Genomic DNA, 6000 nt, shown 5'->3' with positions numbered 1-6000 from the left:
AACTTCTAATATATAAGTTTATCAACACTTAAGAACCCTAAATGTCAAATTATAGCTACATCGGTCTGATAATATAGCTAAAAACGTCAAAATACCGTATATCGGGGGATACCGTTATATGGGGGCTATACCAAAACGTGAACCTATGTTAACAACTTTTGTTATATAAGTTTATTGATACCTAAGAACCCTAAATGTCAAATTATAGCTAAATCGGTCTAAAAATTTAGCTAAAAACGTCAAAATACCGCAAATCGGGGGGTACCGTTATATGGGGGCTATACCAAAACGTGGATCTATGTCCACAAGTTTTGTTATATATATTTATTGACACTTAAGAACCCTAAATGTCAAATTATAGCTACATCGGTCTGATAATGTAGCTAAAAACGTCAAAATACCGTATATCGGGGGATACCGTTAAATGGGTCTATACCAAAACGTAGACCTATGTCCACAAGTTTTGTTATATAAGTTTATTGACACTTAAGAACCCTAAATGTCAAATTATAGCCAAATCGGTCTGAAAATGTAGCTAAAAACGTCAAAATACCATAAATCGGGGGGTACCGTTATATGGGGGCTATACCAAAACGTGGACCGATATAGCCCATCATCGAACTTGACCTGCCTGCAAACAAAAGACGCATTTTCCCAAAATTTCAGTGTCATATCTTCATTTTTGTGGATGCTAGAGTGATTAACACAGACGGACGGACGGACGGACGTGCTCAGATCGACTTAGAATTTTACCCTGATCAAGAATATATATACTTTAAAGGGTCGCAAATGAGTATTTCAATGCGTTAGAAACGGAAAAACAAACTTAATATACCCTCCATACTATGGTGGAGGGTATAAAAAAGGTGTCATTTAATGTCAAAATGCCTCCATCATATGGTAGAACCAAAAAAATACTAATAACTATTGTTTAAAAATAAAAAAATATATGTATATTGAACAACTTCACCAAAACTTCATATGTCCTTTGAGCGAAAAAGTGGAATTAATTATATCGCGATTTTTAATGCATTACACTGGTAACCCTGATCTCAAAAACAATTGTTTGCTGAAAACATGGCTAAGCCGTTGAAACTTTGTTGCTTATTCTCTTTTCTGATATGTGTTGATCATGTGTGCTGCAAAATATGAGTATGCGTGCCCGATGCTATTTTATTTAAGCGACAATATCAAATAGCATCAGCATCGCTAGCAATATTTTTGTTGCCGTTGTTCATTGTTGCTAAACATATTTCGAAGAAATTTTAGCAGGCAAAGCTGCAAATATTCGGTGCTTTTGCTAATATGACGTTAGCATTTTAAACCCTGGCTGAGGGTATATCTCTGCCGGCAAAGTCGACTGATACTTTTTTACTTGTTTCATGACAATTCGACCATATACTTATATTTGACCTAAGGTTTTAGTCATGATGCCTACCAGTGTCCACCTGGGGAATAATTTTCCAATGTAGGTCATGGGTCTAAGATTATCCAGCATTAATATGAGCTGTCATATAGTGTCAGACTTTAAATGGTGGATCGCAGACTAAATCTGCCCCAGAATATGGTTTCTGGATATATGATATATGAATATGGATATATTAGGATATAACTCCGTTATATTAGCACGTAGATTATCATAATTGGCATCAAAGGAAAGGTCAAGCATTCTTCTTCCTAATATGGAAGAATACTATAATAAATCTATATTGACAATTTACTATTTTTCAGATAAAAATATTGGTCTATTTAACACGTTATATTGGTTGGTTTTTACGTCGTTTTGGAGATTATTTTGTTTCCCTATGCCTAAATTGGGCCTCCCGATCCAAAATTTGGGCCTCATAATATTTTCTCCGAACATAGTATTATTTCGAAGATGGACCGAATCGGTCAAATTGTTAGGGTCCTCTTCCAGAAAAAAGGTTTTTTTTGGTAAAATGTTGGACCTTGCACTCTTGTAGGGAGTAAGAGACTTGGTAGATAATTTGAACATCGTAATATTTCAAGCAGACATAGATCAGGTTCGAACATGAACAACATCGGTGCACTCTTCGTACCTCTCACACAAAATTAAACAATATTAAGAGAAGTGGAGTTTAAGACCTGCACTCGAATCGATTTAATTTTTTTCTTTTCGTGATGCCTATTGCGACCGTAACGGTTTTTTAGCGGCAAGTTCATACCACGATTACCATTTTAGCGAATAATTTTGAACTTTTGTGGGTGAGGTAGGGGAATGAGTGGACCGATAAGCGGCATCTTCTAACATTATCTAAAATTAGAACAACCAACCGGTGCACGGTGCGATATGTATTTTTAGGATTTTACCTAAAATTCAGTTAAAATTTGAAATCTGTGCATATATTCGAGTGCATCGTGGTGAAATCATTAGCCGAACGTGCTCCAAGGGCAAAAGAGAGCTATATTATATTTACAAGTGACCCAGTGCTACAGTCGGGTCGGGACCGACTAGTTGATACCCTACACCTCTACCCCTGTGCATAAACTTGGTAAAATTAAAAATATTACAAGTAAGAAAGTATCAGTCGGCTTTGCCGAAAGAGATATACGCTCAGCATATGTGAATAGAAACTTTCATATACATGCAGATCAAATGTATTTAGGGTATTTTCAGAATTTTGTGGCCCTTTTTGAACATTTGAACTTTGGAAGTACTGGAAGTTGTGAACCGGAGTTGTCGATCTTTAACTGAAACTAAGTTTGGACAAAATATGATGAAGGCCAAATTTCGCACAAAATCCGTTAACACTTCGAGAGCTATAGTGCGCCCCAGCCACTACACATGGGGCCATAGGGATTTTTACAACTTTTGGGCTATTTTATCACAAAGTATTTACTTGCCCCTGAAAAAACTTGTACCATCGTAAAGGGGGTCAGCGAATGCAATTTGCTTCAACAATAGTGATTCGAGAGCAGATCTTAAAGTAAACTTCTCCAAAATTTTGTGTGGGAGGTACCCGAAGGGGCGCAGAAATATAGTCCATATTCGAAATTGATCTATACCTGGTACATATATTAGAATATGTAAAGTATGGACTATATCGGTCACTCCCTTCAAGAGTTATCGTGCGCACAATTTTTCGAACATTCTTGAACTTTTGTGGTGGGGGGTACGTGAAGGAGTGGACCGATATGGCTTATCTTCGAACTTAAACTAAGTTTGGACAAAATATTACCAAGGCAAAATTTTGGACCTAATGGCAGATCCGTTCGAGAGTTATCTTGCGCTCCAACATCTACACACGGTGTCAGGAAGTATGTTCTTGCCCCTGATGAAACTTGTACGACGCGTCGTATGGGGGCAGTAAATACAAGTTGCTACAAGAAAAATCAAAGCGATTCTCCACAAGTGGTGTCTTAAGACACGCCGTTCGGACTCGGCGATAAACAGTAGGTCCCATATCATTGAGCTAAATATGAATCGGGGTGTACTCATTGATATGAGAGAAGTCTCCCTTGTCCCGTATGGGATGTTGTGGAACAATGTTTTTGTTTTTTTTTTGTTTATACCTCTTACAGAAGAGAGATATTCGCTTTGAAATAAAGTGTTGGCCTTTTCTCCAAATACTTTTTTTCACATTCCGACCGCTGCATAATATCCTACCATTACCAAAATCAATAAGTTTTTTCCTCTGTGGGACCCCAATTAACACCCAAAATTTCGTGACGATCCAATCAAAATCGCGGCGTGTAGCGTGATTAAAATCAGGGTTTCGAAGTCGAGGTATTTTTGGCTCGACTGCGACTCCGACTCCAGGTCAGTTTTTTTCACGACTCCGGCTCCGAGTCGACTCCGAAGGTAAATTCCAATACCACTAAAAATGAATAAAATATAGACAATTGTTTAACTTTTTCTTTAGAATGTTCAAAATATTTGAAAATGATAAGCAATTCATGACCAGGATTTAAAATTGATGTAAGCCAAAAATATACAGTGCTTTTAGAACCATACGAAACTACGGAACTTTTTTGGTAGATTTCTTCTTCATTTGAAAGAGTATAACTTAATATACTTTCTGAATTTTTTGTTGAAGAATATATGCGAAGTTTTCTGACAAAAGCGTTTTGTGGTCCCAAAACTAATACTAATAAACCGTTTGTCATATATTTTGTGCGCTTACCAAGGACATAAAAATCTAGTCCCATCTAGATTCATTTTGTAACAAGTTTTAGATTTTACTGAAATGGTGGACAGAAAAATTCAAAATTTAATTTTTTGGTTAAAAAAAACTGATGTTTTTGATCATAAAGCGTGCAAAAAAATTGAAAAATAAACTAGATCGACGAGTTTCTAGATTTTATCTAATCTTATGTAAAAGCTCTTCAAAATATGGCACAGGAACATCAGGTTGTAAAAAATCATAATCATAATAACCATCCGTATTTCATACATAGGTAATAACTTATACGAAATGTACCGATATACATAAACATACGGATTTTTTGAGAAAGAAACGGGTAAAACTTATAGAGGACAATGAAAACGTGGCAATATCGATTTTTTGGAACCTACATAAGATTTTTTCATGCAGAAAATCCTGTCTTGTTTTTCATTTTCAGTTCAAGAAGAAAACGTGCATGCAAGAAACTGAGCTATAAGGTCAAAATTTTCTACAAAAAGATTCCTCATTATATTTAACTGAAAACATGTCATCTCAAAATGATGAAACAATATCGTCAAATAAAACTGTAATCCGTTTTTTCCGTTTTTTTCATTCCCAAAGGGAATTTTTCATCCCTTGATCTTGACATCCATTTGGTGTCACAGTTTACTCAGTAGGATATCCGAAGAGACCACAATGTCTTTCGACAGAGTCCAACAGGTCCTTGTTACGTACCGCCTAATGCGGCGTTATGGTGGGGTTCCAGCTGCTCAGTCCGGGGCATCACTTCCAGGGGGATTCCCAACCCTGCCACCATCAGCCCTATGGGTCGAACAATAAATAAAAAGGGGGCTCAACATAAAAACAAACAAAAACAAGACGACACAACACTACATACGAACATGATGAAGGAACTTGATGTTATAGTTCCCCCACTTTGCCCACCCTGCCTTGACCCTTTCATCCTGGCATAAAGACAAAACATAAATTTCAAAGGGCCCCAATTTCCACACACACTTACCTCACATCAACATACCCCTATTTTCCTTTCTTACAGAAAAAACACTCAGCAATTCATCTTAACAAAAAATATCAAACATATAAAATATTTATTTTCATAGTTAATAATCATTTTAATTATACCCTCAGCCTTTAGGCTAAGGATGGTATATACACTTTGATACGATGTAAATGTGCCTCATCGAAATAATGGTTTTAGACTCTAAGTATGTTTGGACGAAATGTGTTTCAGACAATTTGGAGTCGATCTAGCCATGTCCGTCCTTCGGTTCAAATTTTGGCTTTAGTAATATTTTGCCCAAACTTAGTTTAAGTTCGAAGATGAGATACATCGGTCCACTCCTTCCTGTACCTCCCCCACAAAAGTTCGAAAATGTTCGGAAAGTTTGTGCGCACGATAATTCTTGAATGGAGTTACCGATTTGGTCCATACTTTGTCTAGCGTAAACTTTCTACCAGAGTAATATGAGGTTCCAATATGGTCTCAATAGGTCTACTCCTTCGGGTACCTCCCACACAAAATTTCGGAAAAGTTCAGTTTAGGGCCATATCTCGAATCGCTTTTATTTTTGTTTTAACAATTTGTATTCACTGTCCTCCATACGTCGATACAAGTCCATACTTAATGAGAAAATAGCATGAAAGTTGCAAAAAACCCTATGACACTCTGTGAGGTGGTTGGAGCGCAAGATAACTCTCGAACGGATTTGCCGATTCGGTCCAAAATATGGCCTTAGTAATATTTTGTTTAAACACAGTTTAAGTTTGAAGATAAGCAATATCGGTCCACTCCTTCAGGTACCTCCCCCACAAAAGTTCAAAAATGTTCGGAAAAATTGTTCGTACGGTAACT

This window comes from Musca autumnalis, unplaced genomic scaffold, assembly GCF_047663935.1.
Source record: "Musca autumnalis isolate F117 unplaced genomic scaffold, ASM4766393v1 scaffold_1, whole genome shotgun sequence".
NCBI lineage: Eukaryota > Metazoa > Arthropoda > Insecta > Diptera > Muscidae > Musca > Musca autumnalis.
Note: the sequence above shows the minus strand (reverse complement) of the source record.